The sequence below is a fragment of the Phascolarctos cinereus genome, unplaced genomic scaffold, assembly GCF_003287225.1.
Source record: "Phascolarctos cinereus isolate Bilbo 61053 unplaced genomic scaffold, phaCin_HiC Scaffold_1;HRSCAF=81, whole genome shotgun sequence".
Lineage (NCBI taxonomy): Eukaryota > Metazoa > Chordata > Mammalia > Diprotodontia > Phascolarctidae > Phascolarctos > Phascolarctos cinereus.
In genome coordinates this window covers 194859050-194881605 of record NW_027555514.1, presented here as the reverse complement: position 1 = coordinate 194881605, position 22556 = coordinate 194859050, and the positions used below count along the sequence as shown (strand labels likewise).

Below are 22556 nucleotides of genomic sequence, written 5' to 3'. Positions count from 1 at the left end.
GGTGATTCAAAGGATAGTGGTAACACTGATAGAACAAGGAAAGCGTGACTACGAAGCCTAAATGACAGAAATTCTTTTAAAATAACCAATAATCTGATACATAATATTTCTTGAAAAATTCTAAGCTGAAAGTTGTTTTCTTAGTATTTGAAATGCTAAGCAATCTGCTCAATCATTAATTCAGCTGGCCAAATCTGAAATAGGTGAAAACAATTAGGTTAAAGAACTGTAGGTATATCTCATGATATTTAAATTTAGCATAGAGATCTAATAAAATAGGACATTAATCAGATTTATATATTTTTAGGTTGGAGTATACTGTAAGATGGTGGTACTGTTGGCAAAATATAGGGCACTTAAGTTCAGTCCTACTACTAATTAGTAAATACACAGATACGAGAGAAGGAAATTGCAAATGAGGAATTAGGGTATCCTAAGGCACTTAAGATACATCTATACACAGAAAAACGGAATCATAAATAATAAGAAAGCAGTAACTGAATGCAAAGATCACTGAATTTGAGTAGACTTGGATTTAAATCCTGACTCTGCCACTTCCTAGCTATAGTACAGTGGATAAATCGCTTGCTTTTTCAGAGTTTCAATTTCTTTGTCTGTGAAATACCAGCAATGTTAATTACTACCTGCTTCATAAGGTTAAGGAAAATGCCTTGTCTTTAAAAAGCTGTATAGCTATATATCCATCATTTTTTATAGAGGACAGAGTCAGGAAAACACTGTAAAGAAACATAACCTATTAGTAAAATATGATTCTCCGTAGACAAAACATTTCATTAACTCCAATGTGCAAAAGAGAATCTAAGAATATCAGATTTATAACGGACTTGAGATCATTTAGTTCGATTGCCTCATTTCTTTTTTTTCTCTTTGGGGTTGGAATCAATTTTACTCCCTTTTTCTCTTTTGAAAATAAAACAATCTTATTTCATAAAAGAGCATTCACTCTTCCCAAGCCTTCAAAAAAAAAATCTTCATTTACTCTGTCGGACTCTCTAGCTGATATCCTATATTTCTCTTCCCTTTCTCAGCCAACTCCTAGAAAAAATTGTCTAACCTTTTTTCTATTTATGATTCTTTCACTCATTTTTCAACCTTTACTGTCAAGTAGCAATGGGAAGTCAAAAAGCTTCCAACTTCACTCCTTAAGTAAAACTGTTCTAAGGTACTAATGATCTTTTAATCGCCAATTCTGATGGTCTTTTCTTATAACTCATTTTTCATTACCACTCTGCTGTATTTGATACTGCTGACCTCTCCTCCTGCATACTTTCTCTTCTGTGAGTTTTCTCAGACACCACTCTCTCTCCTGGTTCTCCTACCTGTCTGACTACTCTTTCTCAGTCTTCTTTGTGGGCTCATTGTTCAAATAAGCCCTCAAACTGTGGGTGTTCACCTAAGGCTCTGTCTTTGGCCTTTTTCTCTCCTCTCTTGACTCTATTGGAACTTCATCCACTTTCACTGATTTAATTATAATCTCTATACAGATAGATAACTCACAAATCTATTTATCAAGCCTTTCCCCTAATCACTGTGTACTGGACATTTTCCAGAGATATCTCAAAATCATCATCTCTAAAACAACTCATCTTTCTCCTCATACCTAATCTCAAATCACTGTCTACTGGACATTTTCCAGAGACATCTCAAAAACAACATCTCCAAACTGCACTTATCTTTCCCCTCATACCCGAGGCTGGTGACTTTGCACAGCCCTGTCTCACGACATTACCTTCCTGATGTCGTTGGTCTTCTTCAGTAATGAACCCATCTTGCAAACTTTCCTATTTCTGCTGAAGGCAACATCATTTTCCCAGTCTCTCAGGTTCATAACCTTTGCATTATCCTGTATTCCTCATTTTCCTCATCCCACATATCCATATAGCTTGCCATTTCTAACTCTACAACTTGATCTCTCACATCCAAACCTCTTTCATCACTCAACTACCGAGGACCCTATGAGTCAAGTCAGTCAATAAGCATTTTATTAAGAGCCTGTTATATGCCAGACACCATGCTAAGCCCTAGGGATTCAAAAAGATAGTCAGTCCCTGCCCTCATGGAGCTCACAATCAAATGGGGGGAGACAATAATAATTACACACACATACAACCTACATACAGGATAGACAGGAAATTAATAAAAGAGGGAAGGCACGAGAATTAAGGGAAAAGCTTCCTGTAGAACACGGGATTTTTGCTGGAATTTGAAGAAAGCCAAGGAAGCTATACTACTACAAAAGCCTTCTAACTGGTCCACATACACTACAATTGATATACCACAACATTTTTAGCCATTCCTCAATTAATGTGTACCTACTTTGTTTCAAATTCTTTACTACCACAAAAAGTGCGGGTAGGTAAATATTTTGGAGTATATGGGATCTTTCTTTTTGTCTTTGATCTCCTATCAGGGTGATCCCTGGGTCAGCAGGTATAGACATTTTAGTCACTTTTATAGCAAAATTCCCAATTATTTTTCACAATGTTGAATCAATTCATACCACTCTTTTTACAATTCATCTAATGTTTACTAGCTCTACCTTTCGTCATCATTGCCAATTTTACTGGGTGTGATGTGAAACATTGCCTTAATCTCTTTATTTCACAATTGAGGAAGCTGAAGGCACCCAAAATTATGAAATCAAAGGCACCCAAAGATATAAAATGGACAATCTGAAGTCCTATGAGTAGTGAGTGGCAGAAGGACAGAAACACAGGTAGGTCTCCTGACTCAGGTTAGTTGTCAACCTTACTCTATAAGAAGTTTCCAGTTAATTCTTTTGTATAAGAAGATGATAATATATAGGCATACTCCTGTATCACACTGTCCTGGACTTCCTTGCTTCATAATAACATTACAACACAATATTAAAAAATACCACCTGATTTGGGAGAAACCCAGTATTTCAATAATATTGGACACTAATAAATTCTTGTACATTTAACGCTGATTTTTGTTTCTAGATGACAGTAGGTTTATATTAAATATAGACAGAATTTAAGTATAGACAGAATTTAAGTGGATTACTAATTAGGATTAACTGAGAAGAATTTAGGATGAAAGATCTGAAGGAAAAGAAAAAACAATAGTGTTGGAATATTTTTTGAGAACATAGAAGTTTAAAGCAAAGAAGAATTTTAGAAACCATCTACCAATATGAACAAGCAGTTCTCAGATGAAGAAATTAAAGTCATCTATAGTCATATGAAAAAATGCTCTAAATCACTATTGATTAGAGAAATGCAAATCAAAACAACTGAGGTACCACATCACACCTATTAGATTGGCCAAGATGACAAAACAAGAAAATGATAAATGTTGGAGAAGATGTTGGAAAATTGGAACACTAATCCATTGTTGGTGGAGTTGTGAAATGATCCAACCATTTTGGAGAGCAATTTGGAACTATGCCCAAAGGGCTATAAAAATGTGCATACCCTTTGACCCAGCAATAGCACTTCTAGGGCTATATCCCAAGGAGATCATGCAAATGGGAAAAGGACCCACAAGTGCAAAAATATTTAGAGCAGCTCTTTTTGTGGTGGCAAAGAATTGGAAATGGAGAGGATGCCCATCCATTGGGGAATGGCTGAGCAAGTTGTGGTATATGAATGTAATGGAATACTATTGTGCTATAAGAAATGATGAACAGGCTGACTTCAGAAAAACCTAGAAAGACTTGTATGGTCTGATGCTGAGTGAAGTGAGCAGAACCAAGAGAATGTTGTATACAATAACAGCCATGTTGTGAGATGACTAATATATTGATAAACTTAACCCTTCCCAGCAATACAAGGATCTAAGACACCTCCAAAGGCCTCGTGATGGAAAATGCCATCCATATCCAAAGAGCGAGCTATGGAGTTTGAATGCAGATCAAAGCATACTATTTGCTATTTTTTTTTCCTGTTGAGTTTTGTTTCCTCTTTCTGGTGGTTCCTTCTATTGGTTCTAAATCTTCCTTACAACATGACTAATGTGAAAATATATTTAATAGTAATGTATATGTATAGCCTATATCAGATTGTGTGCCGTCTTGGGGAGGGTGATGGGAAGGAAGGAGGAGAAAAATTTTAAACTCAAACGCATACGGAAGGGATTGTTGATAAGAATTAGGAAAAAAAAATAAAATAAATAAGAAACCATCTACCAGATAAGCTAGTTAAATTAGCAAAGGAAAAATTATCACTAAAATAATCATAAGCATACAGGCCAATAAGTTATAACAAAGGTTAGTAACGTAAAGAAAATCTGTGGATTTTGCAACTTATTTTATCCCAGAAAACTGTTAGACATCACCACATCTAAGCATCTGTTATGGTACGTCAATCCTGCAATAACAATTATTATGAAAACAAAAATTTGTTCCAATATGACCAATATATTAGGGACCACATTTATTTTTCCACAAGGAATAGTAAGAACACAAAATTGTACCACTTCACAATAACTCATAAGCTACAATCATTCTGACACCCTCTTCCACAAGCAAACTTTAGGTTATTTTCCAAAGTGAAGTGTCATATGAATATGAAATCTAAATAATTTATTAAATTATACTAAACTCCAATATAAAAGAAATGCCAAAGATAACTCCACGTTAGAAAGTAAGTTTACAAGAATTAGATGGTCTAAAAAAAAAAAAGAATTAGATGGTCTATACATTTTTTAGCATTCAATCCACAAAAATGAAAATCAGTTTCTTTTCAATTGATGGCTAATCCAAGGGGCTTGATGTCATCCCACTTGGAGAGTTAGCTTCAGAATAAACTAGTGCAGATGTACCAAATAAACTTTGTTCATTTCATTGATTTTTTTCCCTTACCTACATTATTTTGACAAATCAGAGTAACAAGCTACTAAACTTACCACACATGGCTTCCATACACACTACAAGACTAGGAATATGAATAAACAACAACTGAAGAAATTGTTCAACTGAGTATTACCCAAATAACTAAGTTATTATTCTGGTGTGATTTTTTTTTCCTGTTGGAACAAGAACACTTGAAACATAGCTTTATGGTGTTATTTCCTACCACCCAAACGTTGATCCATTATACTCTTTTTTCCTCCATTGATATTATGGTATGATCCTAGAAATAGCCCCATCCCCTTCCATCACACCTTCCTTTACCTTCTGTTTCAAGAAACCCTAATCTTTAGGTAGACATTGCTCACACATATGTATATCAAGTCTTTCAGCTTAAAGAACTTAAGTACTGTCGACTGTTTTCCTTGGGAAGCCATCCATTTTCGGCAATATTAAAAATCTGCTGCTAAAACTGAAGCCCTTAAGTGGTACTTTCATATGGGAAAAGGAGTACCTGGAATTTCTTGATTGCATGTATTTCAAGTCAACAGGGAAATATTTCTAACTTTATCATTTTCTGTAACATATTGTGTGTTGCATATTATCTCCATCTTCAAAAGCTGGGAAGATATGGACAAGGGTCATACAAGGTAAGGCAGGGAAAAGCTTCAATCTGTACTGCTGGAAGAACTCATAGCAGATACACTGAAGTACTGGCATGGTTTAACATCTAACAGAGCATCTACGCTGTTAATTCCTAACCTTGTTGAGTAAAAATGCTTACAAACAACAAGGGTATGTGACATCTGTTAGAACTCGGTTTAGGTTTGATGCTGGGAGGAAATGAGGCACTTAAAGTTACTGAAATTTACAAAAGGAGATCTTAAATGCCTTAACACAGCAAGGATATGTGATATGTGACAAGGATATAGGGGCCTTTAGCTTCTCTGGATTTGCAGGCCGCCTACCCTGCCCCACCTTGTCTACAAATGGAAACTCACCTGGTTAGTATGGAAGGATATAGTGAATTGTACAGTCTTCAGAAATTCATCAAGTTGGAGGGGTCCCTATACCACATAAGTAGGACTTTTTATGCCCTTGGGTGACCAAGAAGCTGCACCAAGGAGGAGAGAATGACAATCAAGTTCTAAGGCCAGCCAGTACTGCCTTTTAGGAAAAACTAATCCCTATTGCAGGAAATGAGAGAACTCTGGTTTTACCACAACAGCCCTTGAAAAAAGGCAGAAAATCACAAGTGGGGTAGGGAGAAGGCCCTGGACTTGGAATCTAGAGGACCTGGATTCAAATCCTGCCTCAGACACTTATCAGTTAGTTGTGTGACGCTAGGAAAGTCACCTAACCTGTTAATGCTGCAGTTTTCTCTTTTGCAAAATGGAGGATGGAGGAATTGGACTCATTGGCCTCTAAGGCCTCTTCTAGCTCTAAATCTATGATCCTATAATTACTCCTTAAGTTAAAAATGAAGCAAGAAATGTTGGTTCCCATGGGAAAGTTTCAAAAATATTAAAAAAGTACCTCAAAAGAAAACAAAATGGTCTTCAAATAGCCAAGTCAAAAGGAGATCCAACTTCAGCTAAAGGTTCCTATATTTGTAATGTACCAATTAACAAAACTTTTGAGTGGAGAAAGGTCTATGTGCAGAAAGCTATGTAGCTGGATTCTTCTAGCATTTAGGTAACATTTAATATACTCACATCAGGTCTCTGATTAAAGAGGTTTCCTTGAAATATTTTCAACAATAAAAAAGGGAACCTGAGATTATGAAAGAACTTCATGATCACTACTACTCCTTTCGCTTCTTTCCAACTTACCTCATCCAATTTCCATAAACTCAGTTCTTTTATGTTGCATTTCTCTACGATAATAATCTAGTCAGAGGCAGAGTCAAGATAATGGAGTGAGCCTCAGCATTTCTGCCCAGCTTACCCAACATACCTCCTCTATAACAACCTAGAAAATAGCTACAGCCAATTCTGACCAAGAAAACCTCGAAAATGTTAGAGACGGTTTTTTAGCTCAGGGCATCTTAGAATGAAGGACAGAAATCTGTGGACATTTGGGTGAAGGCAGCAGCAGCATTGGTGGGGAACATTCTAGAACCCAGGGACAGTAATGAGGCTAAGAATGAATATCAAGGCTAGAAGCACCAGGGCAGAAAGAGACCAAGGGACCCCTGAAGTAGTGCTGGGATTAGAAATGGGTGCCAGCTTGGGAGTTCCATCACCCATTACCCAGTTCTGAGTCACAGTTCCAGGGTAGAGAAGCAGCTACAGTCATGAGCAAGAGAGGCCCTAGCTGACTACTGAGCAAAAATTTAGCTGTGTGGCTCTGAGCCCAAAAGCAGAGGGGGAACTGAGATCTAACCTTTAGCCCTGCACATGAGCCTGCAGTGGAATAACCAGGGCAGGAGACCAAAAACAAAGAACAGCCAGGAATTTAGGCACTCTAAACCTGCAGGACCCCCCAGAGGGCTAACTGAGTCCAGCAACAGCCAAATGAAATTCAACCATACACAATTCACCAGACCCAAACCTGGGTCAGGAACTTAACAGAGCTCAATACCAAGAGGGCATTGAACAAACCTCTCCCCAGATCAGACCACTTTGGAAACACCACACTGGCCCTCAGACAGCTATGAAAACAGCAGAAGGTCATGGAGACAAGATCAGGCCAGAAATTCCCTTTCAGAAGTAAGCAAAGCCCAAGGCTAACAGTCAAGAAATAGGCTGGGAAGAATGAGCAAACAAAAAAAGAACTCGACCACAGAGCAACTATGGTGACAAGGAACCTCAAGACACAAGCAAAGAAAAAGACAGTAACTTGAAAATATCTATAAGCAAAGCCCAACAAAAATTCTTAGAAGATTTTTTTAAAAAGCAAAAAAGGATTTTAAAAAACAAATAAAAACAATAAAGGAAAAAGTGAGAAAAGAAATGAGAGCTATGCAATAAAGTCATGAAAAGAGAATTAGCAGATTTGTAAAAGTACAAAACCTTACTGAAGAAAGTAACTCCTTAAAAATTAGAATTGGCCCAATAGAAGCCAATGACTCCACGAGACATCAAAAAATAATAAGACAAAGTCAAATGGCTGGGGAAAAAACAAACAAATCGGAAGGAAGTGTGAAATATCTAACAGGAAAAAGGACTGACCTAGAAAATATATCAAGGAGAGATAATTTAAGAATCAAAGAATATCCGAACAAAAGCCATGAACAACAACAAAAAAGCCTAGACATCATATTTTTAAAAAATTATAAAGAAAAAAAGTGACCAAATATCTTATAAATAAGAGGGAAAAGCAGAAATCTAGAGAATAATCTAGTCAGCCAATAAGCATTTGTTAAGCACCTACTATGTGCCAGCACTGTGATAATCCCTGGGGAAAAGGCAAAATACCCTACCATCAAGGAACTTATAATCTACTAGGAGATACAATAAGCAAACAAATATGATATATAGATATATACAGGAAATGATTAACAAAGGGAAAGTATGAGAATTAACATGGGATGAGAAGGCTATAGAAGGTGGGATTTTAGGTGGGACTTAAAGGAAGCCAGTGAAGCTAGGAGGTAGAGATGAAGATGGAAAGTATTCCAAGCATGGGAGACAGCCAGAAAAAAGGCCTTTTAAGTAAGGTGTGACATGGAATGTCTTGTTGGTGGGACAGCAAGGATTCACTGAATCAAAGAGTACACTGTGGGGAGTAAGGTATAAGACCGGAAAGGTGTGTGTGTGTTTTCTTACAAAAGAACACCAAACAGGACTATTTTATCCTGCAGATGACAGAGAGCCACTGGAGTTTATTGAGTGGGTGGGTGGGTAGGTGGGGGTCCAAACTATGCTTTACAAAAAGGGCTTAGTGGCTGAATTGAGGATGGATTAGAGTGCGGAGATTTGTGGCATGCAAACTTACCAGCAGCCTACAGCAACAGTATGAGAGTGAGGTGATGAGTACCTACACCAGGCGGTGGCAGCATTAAGGGAGAGAAGGGGATGTATAAGACATGTTGCAAAGGCGAAATCAACAAGCCTTGGCCACTGATTGGATGAGTGGTGAAAGAGAGTGCAAAATTGAAGATGATACCATGGTTGCAAACCTGAGGGAATGAGAGGATGGTACCCTTGACAATAATGAGAAAGTCTGGAAAAGGGGAAGGTCTTTGTGGAAAGATAATGAGTTCATTTTGGGATGGGCTGAGTTTAAGATATCTAATAAGGAGTCTGAGATATGAAAAGAGAGGTTAAGGCAGGACAGGTAAACTGAAAATCATCAGCAGAGAAACAAAAGAGAAGCCCAGGACAAAGGCCTGAGGAACACTTATAGGTAGAAGGTATGGTGTAAATGAGGATCCAGCAAAAGAGACCGAGATAGGAGGGAAAGAGGGAGAGAATCAAGGAGAAGAGGATGACAGTGTCAAAGGCTAAAAGAAAGCTCAAGAAGAATGAGGATGGAGAAAAAGGCTATTCATGGGATTTGTAACTAAAAGATCATTGGTAATGTTGAAGAAAGCAGTTTCAGTAGAATGATAAGGTCACAAGTAGATTATAGAGATCTAAGCAGAAAAGATGACAGAAAGCCATAGATCACCTTCTCAAGGAATTTACCCACAAAAGCAAACAAGATATAAGATGAGTTAGTGAAGATGGAAGGATCAAATGAGAGGCTTTTGAGGATGAAAGAGATTTGAAACCCACAACTGTTATAAACTACACTAGATGTCAACTTAAAATTCCCCATTTTCTAATCACCTCTTATTCCTTAAATTTAGGAGAATTTTTTTTTTAATTTACAACTTAAACTGTAGATATAGGTCTAGGTGAATCTCAGTTTTAATGACCATTCCATAACACTAAGAAATTCCCACTATTCACTGCTTTCAGTTAGAAAACTAAGGATTAATAATGCTGAAAAACTTTTTAACAAGAGGAAATAAGACAGGAATAACCATGATAACTTTTTTTTTGCTTTTTTTGCTAGGCAATGGGGTTAAGTGACTTGCCCAGGGTCACATAATTAAGTATTATGTGTCTGAGGCCAAATTTGAACTCAGGTCCTCCTGACTCCAGGGTTGGTGCTCTACCCATTGAGCCAACTAGCTGCCCTATGCTAACTTTTAATAAAAAAAAAACAAAACCAAAAAACCCCCCAAAAAACCCAACCCACAATTATGTCCTTTGGTAATTAATAAAGAACAACTACATAACTTTTAAGCCAACTGACTGGAGACACTCATCTAAATAAGACAAGACAAATTTGTTAGAAAGCCATTATAGAAGAGAATTGTACTGGGGCTTACCAAAGAAAGCAAAAAATTAAGGAATCTAAAACTACCAAAAGACTGGTAGGAATTGAGGGGGAAGGTAGGGATCTCTTGTCTGTTATTTGATGGAAGAAATTTTACACTACTGAGAGAGACAAGCATTGCTCTGTGTGCTTGTATATAGTAGATAAGAGAAAAGCTTTCCAAGGTTTTTCAGCTGGATTAATGAGGGGTCACCAAGGGAGAGGCTAGCAAGGCAGAGCTCAAAACTCAAAAATTCAAAGGGAGTTTGTCAATGGCAGTGAATCTTTGTGGGTCACAGTGTTCTCATCTTGTAAGAATCTAGCATCACAGGGAAGGAAATGTGGTATATGCTACAAAAAACTAGATCAGCAAGCCTTTGAACAAAGAATCCACTGAGCCTGACTGATACCCAAGCTGCTCAGTTTTCTTTTATAAAGAAAAGTAGAGGTCTGCTATGATCCCTTCTCAAATTTATTTACCTGTTTATATTCAATCAGTATAGAATGTAAAGTCTTTCAGGGCAGGGACCATTTTGGATTTGCACCTCCCTCAACACCCCTCTTTATCACAGGAGGCATTTTTTGAATAGAAGAACCAAGATGAAGTGTAGTAAATACTACCACCACCAGTTGCATCAATAGAGACCATTTCTGTCCTTTATCATCTTGTCATTTTGCAAAATGAGGTTAAAACTTCAGAGCTGTTTTGGTTTGCATTTATCTTATTGTTATTCAGAACATTTTTTTCACATGTTTATTGATCCTTTATTTGCATTTCTTCTGAACACTGTTCAAAATGTTTGACCACTTATCTACTGGGAAATTGCTTTTAGGCACAATCAATTTCAGATAGATAGATAGTTTATGAAGCTTTTCCCATATCTCCAATCACTCTTCATTTACACAGGCATCAGACTAATTTTCCAAAAAGCACTGATTTAATCATGTCACTAAAACACAACAAAAAAATTAAAACCCCAAATCTTCCATATCATGCCAACATGAGTAAAATTTTGCATAAAGAGGTATTGTTTCTAGAATCAGGAGGCGATTCTTCCTCCTCAATACCATGGCTAGTTAGTTGTCCTGAGCACTGGCCAGAGTCCCAAAACAGTCATCATTTTTAAACTATCCTGTGGTGTACTTCATTTAGGAACTCAATCATCTGTGTGTTTATCTCCCCCCTACTCCCCCACAACCCTCTCAGCAACAGACTACTGCAATAATCCAGGTCTAAAGCAATGAGGGCTTGCAACCAGACTGCTGACTGTGTGATTAGAAAAAAGAGAACTTACCTGAAAAATGTTGTGAAAACTTGATGATACATTGTACTTGAGTGCACGCATGCATGTGCATATATATATATATATATATATATATACATATATATATATATATATACATATACATACACACATGCATATATATGTACAGAGGTATATAATTCACATGTGCGCACACAGACATATGTATACAATTTCCCCTCCACGGATTTGTTTTCCATCTCTGCTCCCAACCTGGCAAAACCTAGCCTCTCAAGACAACCAAACACTTCACATCTATTTCCCTAGGAAAATATATTACTTGCCAGGATAGAAATCAATCTCTCAAACTTCTGGGATTAACTTTTCCTAGATGTCATAGACTCAGTTACATACCAATTAAGAATTTTTTTGCATATCTGCATTAAGAACCATTTCTACAAGTCTTATAGGCTTCCCTGTTAAATTAAAAGTGTTAGCAGAAGTAATTCATGCTATCAGGAAATAACAAGAAGTATAACACTACGAGAATGTGTTGAACTCATTTATAAATGAAATGAACAACCTCATCCCATTCTGTCACAGAAAGAGCCTAAAGTAAGCACTTCCCCAAAAGTCTTGCTTACCAAAACATGTCATTAAAAGTCTGAAAAGTCAATTCTGTCTTAGCCCTAGCACCCCCTAACAAAAGGAAAGGAGAATTACTAGAGTAGCTACAAAAAAAAAAATAAATAAACAATTGGAATAGAGGAAAAAATGTAGCAAATGAAATCTGGAAATCTTATTCAAATTTTTTTTTCTTTATTACAAGCCAGAACTCACATTTTATTTGGCCTGTTAACTCTCTTTCAGATCTAAAGAGAATAATACAAAAACATAATCTGGTGCAGCTAGGTGGTGTAGTGGATAGAGCTCCAGCCTTGGAGTAAGGAGGACCTGAGCTCAAATCTGGCTTCAGAAACTTGGCCCTTACTAGCTGTGCGACCCTGGGCAAGTCACTTAATCCTGACTGCCTCAGCAAAAAAAAAAAAAAAGATAATCTAGTAATTTATTTGATGGAACAATTGCTCTTATAAATTAAGTGTATTCACACAGTGAATATCACTAAAAGTCATTTCCTTGTTACAATTATTGTAGATTAAAAAAAAACCCATTTCCTAATTCCTTGTTTGATAGATGAGGAAATAGACTGATGGGTTAAGTGACTTATCAAAAATCACATGGCTAGTTAAGTATCAGAAGCAGAATTTGAACTCATAGTCTTGACTTCAAATCCAGCATTCTATCCATTATGCCTTAGTTGCCTCATAGCCATGTGACTGTAAGCAGCAAGAATTTACAACTTTAAAACTAGCGCAGTTTTGAAGGAAATGGCTTATACAACTAAGTAGGCTCAATTATGAACCTTTTCTTATTTTTTACAACCTTATTAATCTGCCCTAGAACAAAAAAAATTGTAGAACTGTTTTATTTTATAGTATTTTACAAAATTAGATTCCAACTTCATTTCCAGCTTTGTCTGCAAGGCCTCATCTGTCATTGGGTATATAACAACTCCCAAGTATTAAGTTTATTATTGCCCCAATAGATAGGTACATTTAATTTTATGTAGAATCATGGATTAATTAGAAAAATTTGAACACCAAAGTACAGCTCTGATTTTGAACACTTAAAGTGTTTCTCTTAGAGGTCAGTTTCAACTTAGTATGTTCTAAGCACTTAATTAAGCACTCTGCTCTAACGTCAACTCAACAAGCATTTATTAAGTTCCTACTACACAGTAGACATGTTGAATGAATCTGAAAAATTAATCTGGAGGAATCTCAGACATACAGTTCAAGTCCCTGATTTCCCAGGAAACTTTTTAAAATTTTCTTTTTTAATCTTTAAAAAAAATTTTGCTAGTTGGGATGACTCAGAGGGGGAAAGGGAAGAATAATGGGGAAAACTGTGATGATTCTCTGGTGATCACTTAATCATCAAATTAATTTGGTGAAAACCACTGGTGATAATCAAAAAAAAATCAGATTACATCAATCAGAGAAAATTTTAAAGGGCATCAGAAAAAGCAATGATCAAAAACACCAAAGAGAAAGGGAGGAAAAAACACAGCATAACTGATCAATACATAGGAAAATTCTGAAAAATTGTAATGCACCACTTGTGGACCTCCCAACTGTTGCAAGGTGAGAGTGTATTCTCATATCTCTTCTTTCAAGCCATGCTCAATCTAGTGTCCTCTTAGTAGTATCTGCTGGAGTACATATGGGAGAGCTGGACTCCTAAGATTTCTTAATTTGAACTCTCTTATACTTAAGTACTAAAAGGAATAGCAAGAACTCTTGAACAGCTGACTTTGAGGCAAATCATAAACCAATTACTGGGTTCCTTAGACTCTAAAGCAGCTATGCAGGCTAGATGTTATGCAATGGAATTAGGAAGATTCATCTTCCTGAGTTCAAATCTAGCCTCAGACATTTATTAGCGGTGTGGCCCTGGGCCAGTCACTTAACCTTGTTTGTCTCAGTTCCTCATCAGTAAAATGAGCTGGAGAAGAAATGGCAAACCACTCCAGTATCTTTGCCAAGAAAACCCCAAATTGCGTCATAAAAAGTTGGACGTGACTGAAATGACTCAACAACAACAAAAACTTTCAATCAATCCAGGGTTTTTATTTTTAATTTTTTAAAAAAAGAATAGTAGTGCCTTAAGACTTTTGCAGTAAAAGTTTCATAAAGTTTTAATATATGCTGAAATTCTTTCTGTGTTGAACTTTTCCTGATGGAAGGTGGGAGGAAAAGTCAGGAAAAAGCCTTGGAAAGTTGCCTAGAGCATTAAGAGTTTAAGTGATTTGCCATGGTCACATAGCTAGTATGCAGAGAAAGAATTTGAATTCAGGTCTTCCTGATTCCAAGACCAACTTTCTATGTGCTACATCTTGCCACAGATCATAAAATAGAGCTCTTCAGAAACCTATTCTTCAAAGTCTACAAAAGACACAGCCTTCTGATAATTTCCTCAGTTGCCTTGTACCAAGTTCATCGCTTAATACGTAGAAGCAGCAACAGAAAGAACTTCTATTTGAGATCTAATCCTAACCAAAGATGGATCGTTTGGTGATTTCAAATCAAAGGTATCTGGGAAAAAAGCAACCATTGTCAACTAAGTCTGTTAGCCAAGAAAAGGATCATTAAGTGTACTCAGACAAATTTCAGAAAGTTCTAAGAAATATGATCTCGCGGCTCCTAATAAGGAACACTGCCTCAGGAGGATTAAAAGGCTCTTAATGAAATTCTGATTATCAATACTATGGAAAGGGGACAGTATCAAAAGAAACCAAAGTGGCTGTATAGCGAGTTCTCCAATGACCTCAATTAAAAAGGACACATACAACCTAATAAAATGCCATAAAAATCTCAGACTCACTATATTTGAAAGAGAATTCATATTTTCCCCTAAACCTTCCCCTCTTCCCAACTTTTATATTACTACCGAAGGCATCACCTCAGCTCCCAACCTCAGTCTGTGCAATCACAATGTGTCTTTTTAATAAATTTTTATCCTCTGCACTTAGCACAGTTCTTTGCCTATATGGTATGCATTTAATAAGTGCTTTTTTCATTCATTTAATCATCCTTGACTCCACACTTGCAATCACCTCCTCCCTATCCCCCATACTCAACCTGGTTGCCAAATCTTTTCATTTCTATCTCCACAACATTTCTCTTATAAATCCAATTCTCTCCACTCACACAGCTAACACTCTGTCTGCAAGCCCTTACCATTCACAGGCCTGAGTTACTCCCAATCCCCAAGTCTCTCACGCTCTAATCCATATTCTACTCAGCGGCCAAAGTAATCTTCCTAAAGCTTAGATCTGATGCTGTAGTCTTCCTGCTCGATAAACTCCAGTGGCTCTCTATTACCTCCAGGATCAAATGCAAAATCCTGTTTGGTTTTTCACAACCCAGTCCCTTCTTATATTTTACTCCCCCCTCCACATACTCTACACTACTACCATCACCACCAGCATCAAGCATTTACATAGTGCTTTTAAGTTCTGCAAAATGCTTTACAAATATGATTTCATTTGATCCTCACAACAACCCTGGGAGACAGGTAGGTGTTGCTATCCCCATTTTACAGATGAGAAAACTAAAGCAGAGGTTTCATACAGCTACTTTTTGTTGTTCTTCCCACCGAAGGACACTGTTTCCTGACTTGGTATTTTTTCACTTGGTGGTTCCCCATGCCTGAAATGTTTCCCCTCCTAACCTCATTCTCCTGGTTTTTCTGGCTTCCTTCAAGAAAGCTCAAATTCAAACTACTGCAAAAGACCTTTCCTGGTTTGCTCTTCTTCCTCCCCTCTAAGATTAACTGCCATCTATATTGTATATATATTGTACATAGTTGTTTGCATACTCTCTTATTCATCAAAACATGAGTTCTTTGAGAACAGAGATAGTATTTTCGACCCATTTTGTATCCCAGAGCTTAGCATATAGCAAGTACTTAATAAATGCTTGTTAATGGTGATGATGATCAAAGTTAATAGAAGCAAATGAAGTTTTATGAATTTAGGTTAATAAAATTACTGATGCAAGCCACCTGCTTCTGAAGAGGGCACTACCATACTTAATTTACTAAGTCATCCCAGATTCTTCTCTTTCTTCTTTAAACTCATCACATCTTTAACATCTACCCCTTATTCTCCACTCATATTGTCTCAGATCAGCCCCTCATCACCTTTTGCCCTAGCAATAGCCTTGTAATTGGTTCCCTTGCTTCTGTTCTCTGCTTTCTCCCATCCAATCTCCATATAGTTATAAAAACAATAAAAGGCAGAGGTCTAATCAGATAAAAAGCCTGCTCAAAAAACCTTCAGTGTTTCCCTAATTTCTCTGGGACAAAATAAAAACTTAGAAGGCCTTTTACTATCAAGTCTCAACTTTCTATTCTAGCCTTACTTGTTCTTCCCCTGGTCACATTCTACGATTCCTGTCACATCGGGCAACTATATGGTTTCTGCTAATCAACATTTCACCTTTCCATTTCTGTGCAAATTATCCCCTATGCCTCAAAGTCACCAGCCACCTAGAGAAGGAGCTTTAAAATCTTTTAGTCCAAAACCCTTACCTTACAGATAAGGAAACAAAGATCAAGAAAGAAAAAGTAACTTAGCTTGCCCAAGATCATACAGATGCATGACTAGCACAGTGTCATGCAGACAGATCACATCACCACCAGGCAGAAAGGAAAGAGGGAAAATATATAGTCCTTACTACATGCCAGGCACTGTGCTAAGCCCTTTACATGTTTTCTCATTTGAGAGGTCTAGTACAGCCAGGCACCATGACAACCAAACAGAGGCTCAACTTTTCCCTCACCCCACCCCCACCAAGATGCAGCTGTGATTTCTTTCCCTAGACTCTTCCTATAAGAAGCAAACTCTATCCCCTCTTATTTTCCTAATCCCTGGGATACTGAATTCCTGACTGCTGAAGAAAAAACTACCTCAATCTGCAATTTCTACTACTCATTCTCCTGTCATTCCGTCTCTCTCTATGATTTATCTCCTCATATCTATTCCTCACATCCCCCACTAGCTTTTGCTCCTCTGTAATTTCCCAGGCTTCTCTTTGGTTTTGTTTTCACTTTCCTCCCTTTTCTAGTATCAATTCTGTATTTGACTAGTTCAACTCCACATTATCCTTTTACTCTGGAAGCCCTTTTCCACAGTTTCATCATGCTTTGCTGAACTCCAACCCTAAATCATTCCTACCATCTACCACCTCAATCCTCTCTCACCCTTATGCTCATTGAATGAAACTAGCTAAAAGTCCTGTAGCTGTGCACTTTGGGTCCACTACAAATTTATGTTAACTAATCTCAAAAGGGCCCTTCTCTCTCTCTTCCCTGATTCTCTATCCCACTGCACATAGAAAGTGTTCCAAACATTTTTTGATACCTACTAATACTCCTGGCAGATAATAAACTAGCATTTATTAATCTTCAGAAACTGTGCTAAATGCTGAGGATTTTTTTAAAAGGACAAAAAAAAGCAACCCCAAACAAAACAAACAAAAAAACCACCCACAACTCCATCTCAAACCAGAAAACCCCTAGTCTCTGCTTTCAAAGAGCTCACAATCTAAAGAGGGAGACAACATGCAAACAACTATGTAGTAGCAAGATAAACACGTGATAAATTGAGGATAGACTGAGAGGGAAAGTTAAAGACTAAGGATGGCTAAGAAAGGCTTCTTGCTAAAGGTGGGACTTTAAATAAGACTTGAAGATAAACTGGGACATCAATATTATTTTACAGAAGGATATACTGAAGCAAACAATGAAGTTAAGTGAGTAACCCTAACATAAGCAAAGATGCAATAGTTCATGAGAACACTGGTCTCTTGCTCTTTATGTCTTATTCACTAGCCAATCGTTTTTTTTTAATTACAAAATCTAACTATGTAAGATCAGAGTGCCTTAAACTGTACCTTTAGATTTTGAAAGTGAACCAAAGAGACATATTAAGTCTTCATTCAGAATTAAACTGAACTACGTTAACAATGGAAAAATATTAATATGTTACCATAGTATCTCAGAACCTTAAGAGTGAAATATGGACAGTGAAAAAAATCTTGAATTTGAAGTCAGACACCACTTTTGCCCAAGTGTTTTGACTAACAGTCCACTGCCTTTTGAGACTTACCTGCTAGTAGTTCTTTCTTATTCTGAGCCAGTCTTCTGCCTCCCTGTAACTCTGATTCATTAGTGTTTAAAGACAACTACTATGACAGTCTATTATAAGTCTTCTCTTTTGCAACCAAATAATACCCACCATTTCCTCAGATCATGTCTCCATGTTTTTCGAAGCAGTGAAAAGAGGACTGGATCTGGAATTACATGACCTATGCTCAAAACTCAGCCTAGCCACTTACTACTTATGTGACACTGAGTAAAACACTTTATCTCTCTGGGCCTCAATATTGTCATCTGTAAAATAAGGGACTGGACTTGATTCCTTTAAAGTCCCACTAAATCCTAAACCTATGATCACATGATATGATTTCTCTTTAAAAATGAACACAAGCTTTTTTTCCCCCGGAGGCGAAGATCTCCCCGTGCCCCCATGCCTCTCTCCAAAGACCTCCTGCACCCCTCTCCCGAGGAGGAGAAGCGGAAACACAAGAAGAAGCGCCTGGTGCAGAGTCTGAACTCATATTTCATGGACGTAAAGTGCTTGGGGTGTTATAAAATCAACACTGTCTTCAGCCACGCACAAACAGTGATTCTCTATGTGGGATGCTCCACTGTGCTGTCAGCCTACTGGAGGAAAAGCAAGACTTACAGAAGAATGCTCCTTCAGACGGAAGCAGCACTAATGACTGAATCAAGATGATTGAGAAACTGTAAAGAATAAAACAAATTTGATACAAAAAAAATGAACACAAAATTGCAGTTTTATCAGTGAGAATCTTACTTCCTTATTCTGAATCATACTTCTTTAACTATGACAAAATTACAACACCTTTTTGGGCAGTCACTTCTATTCAGGTCACATTAGGGTGTTCAATTAAATATCTTAGCACTTTAATTTCCTTTCTCAGACTTCACATTGCATTTAGTTTATGACTTTAATCCACTTATAATAACTTTGTGTTATACTTTAATTATGTTATGTTGGTATGTGCAAGGAGTTTAAAAATCAAGAGATATAAACCACACTAATCAATAAGAATTTACTAATTACCTACTATGTGCTAGGCACTGTAGATATAAATACAAAAAAGGAAACTATCTCTACTCACAAGACACCTACATTACACTGGGTAAGACAAGTCTATCTAAAAATACAGGCTCCATAAACATAAACTTAATAAATGTAAATATATAGGGGGCAGCTAGATGGCAGTAGTAAGAGTACTTAGTTTGTAGCAAGAAGACAAAAATGTAGCAAGAGTTCAAATTCTGTCTCAGACACTCAGAGCTGCGTTACTCTGGGCAAGTCATTTAACCTCTGTCTCATCTAAAATAAGGATAATAGCACCTTTCTCATACGTCTGTTTCGAGATCAAATGAGATAGCATGGGCAATGCTTTGCAAACCTCAAAGCTCTATATACATGCTATTATTATTATCATCATCATTATTATTACAAGTAGTTAAATATAAGGTAGGCACTAGTACCTGAACAGATAGGGAAAAGCTTCATGCAGAAGATGATGTTTAGCTGTCTCATAAGGAACAGGAGAATTCTATGAAGCAGAGGTAAGGAAGTACATCCATGGCATTACAGTCATTACAAAGGCACACAGAAGGGTGATATGAATGTTGTGTGTGAAGAACAGAAAGAAGGACAGTTTGTAGACTGGGGGTGGTGGTAGTTATAGTGGTAATGGTGGAGGAGGAGGAAAGAGAAGCCCATATACAAGTAACTTTAATGCAAGCTAGAATGTGATTATCACTACATAAACAGAAACAAAGTATTATAAGAATTCAGAAAGGAATCTCTTCTTTTCACTTAATATATTTATGGGGATAGGAAGAACCCACAAAAGGTTCTCAAGAGAGATAGTGTTTGAGTTGAGTTTTGAACCTTTCCCTCTTTAGGAAGATATGGATTCAGAAAGGGTCAGGTATATACACCTATCTCTATTTTTATCTCTATAGATAGAGACAAAAGTCTGATTCCCTGTAGAGATATTGAAAAGGATCAGAAAAATAAGATTACATAAATATATGTAATATTTCAATTGTTAAATTTGTATTTAGTTGTAGTTTTGTTGCATTTCAGTATTTGTCACGTGTCCCATTAACCAAACCTGGCTCCATCAGACCATACTTGTCTTATCTGAAACTAATGCGTCTACACACATCTCTTTTCCCTCCATCCTAGGTAAATGAATAACTTCAGTGTCTCACGTATAAAACATATATTCAACATCTTGCTCCCTGTCTTTCCTCATGATCTCTTACCTGCTTGGAATGTCTTTCTCTGCTCCCTTGCCAAATCCTACTTTATTTTCCCCACATCTCATTCATTAATAATTATGACAATTTCAGCCTAAAATGACCCCTTTAGTCAGTCAGACAGTAAACATTTGTTAAGTGTCTATGTGTTAGGCACTGTGCTAAGTGCTAGGAATACCAAGACAAGCCAAAGATAGTCCCCTGTGCTCAAAGAGCCCACAGTCTAACAGGGGAGACAACATGCACACAGCTATGTACAAAGAAGGATATATGAGAGCTAAATTAATCAATTAATAAGCATTTATTAAGTATCTACTATGTGCCAGGCATTGTGCTAAGAGCTAATTAACAGAGGGAAAGCACTAGCATTAAAGGGGTATGGGAAAGCTTCTTGTAGAAGGTAGGATTTTAGCTGGGATTTGAGAGAAGCCAGGCTAGAAAATGAGGGAGAGAATTTTAGGCATAGGAGACATTGAAAATGCATGGAACCAGGAAATGGAGGCTTCTGTTAGGAACAGTAAGGAGAATGGCATCATTTTATCGAAGAGTATGAAGGGTGAATAAGCTGTAGGTGAATAAGCTATAGGAAGACTGGAAAGGTAGGACAGAGTATTGTGGATCTATTGTGCTGAAACCTTGAGACCAAAAAAAATTTTTTTGATTGGGGAGTTGGGGCCCAGACCAGTAGGCAGTAAAATGAGACTATTGGGTGACATTTCTTTCTTTTCTTTCTTTCTTTCTTTCTTCCTTTCTTTCTTTCTCTCTTCCTTTCTCTCTTTCTTCCTTTCTCTCTTTCTTTCTTTCTCCCTTCCTTTCTTTCTTCCTTCCTTTCTTCCTTCCTTCCTTCCTTCCTTCCTATCTTCCTTCCTTTCTTTCCTTTCTTCCTTCCTTCCTTCCTATCTTCCTTCCTTTCTTTCCTTTCTTCCTTCCTTCCTTTCTTTCTTTCTTTCTTACTTTCTTTCTTACTTTCTTTCTTTCTTTCTTTGGCAATTGGGGTCACACAGCTAGTAAGTTTTATGTGTCTGAGGCTGTATTTGAACTCAGGTCCTCCTGACTTCAGGGCCGGTGCTCCATCTACTGTGCCACCTAGCTGCCCCCTTGAGTGACATTTCTTAAGCAAAAGGTTGGAGTTGGGGAAATAACCTAGAAGCCCTTCATCATCCTGGTCACTTTGGCTCTGAATGTTCTCTAAGTTTACCAATGTCTATACTAAAACATGATACTCAAAACTGAATGAAATATTGTAGATGCAGAAAATCAAAACAGATTAGGCTATTCCTATTCTTTCTATCTAGTACAGAGTATTATTCATCTCTTCATTCAGCCTAAGACTGATTTATTTTTTTTCACTGTTGACTTATACTGTGCTTGCAGTCCACTAAAACCTTTATAGCTATCTAGCACCTAGACAGAGGAGCATTAGACTTGAAGTCTGGAAGACCTGAGTTCTAATTGTGCCTTACATACTGAATAGCTGTATGACTCAATGCAAAAAGTCACTTACCTGTAATCTGCTTCAGTTTCCTTATTTGTTAAATGGAGATAAAAACAATCTTCCTCCTAGAACTGTTGTATGTAAAGTGTTTGTAAACCTTAATGCACTATACAAATTCTAGCTATAATTAGACAAGGACGCAGTTAGGTGGCTCAGTGGGTAGAATGCTGGGCCTGGAGTCAGGAAGACCCAAATTCAAATCAGGCCTCAAACACTCACTAGCTGTATAATACTGGGCAAGTGACTTAACCTCTATTTGTCTTAATTCACTAGAGAAGAAAACGCAAACCACTCTAGTATCTTTGCCAACAAAACCCCCCAGACAGTATGGTCCACAGGGTCACAAAGAATCAGACACAACTTAACAACAATAACAAATGATCAAGATGAAATGTATCCTGAATGTCTTTTCTCACATTAGCAATCCCTATTACCTTTCTGTTTGTTTGTAAATCTGGTAAGCACAACTATATGATTTTTCTCTAAGTCACTGAAAAAAAAGTTAAATAGTAGTACCAAGCATGGATCCTTATGGGTATTCTACTAGAGACACCTTCAAAGTTGACAGTAAACCACTAACAGCTACTCTTTGGATCCAGACATTTAGCCAGCTCCTAACCCACTTAATTGCACTGTCTAGTTCACAACTTTCCACCTTTTCAATGAGACTCCTATGATA

At 37.2% G+C, this 22556-nt stretch overlaps 1 protein-coding gene and 1 pseudogene across 9 annotated transcripts in view; one reads left to right on the top strand and one right to left on the bottom strand.

The window, feature by feature from the left end:
- WNK1 (WNK lysine deficient protein kinase 1) overlaps positions 1–22556 on the bottom strand; it is a 154998-nt gene that overhangs the window by 105112 nt on the left and 27330 nt on the right. The gene's annotated exons all lie outside the window — the stretch shown is intronic.
- LOC110218681 (small ribosomal subunit protein eS27 pseudogene) lies at positions 18520–18854 on the top strand (annotated as a pseudogene).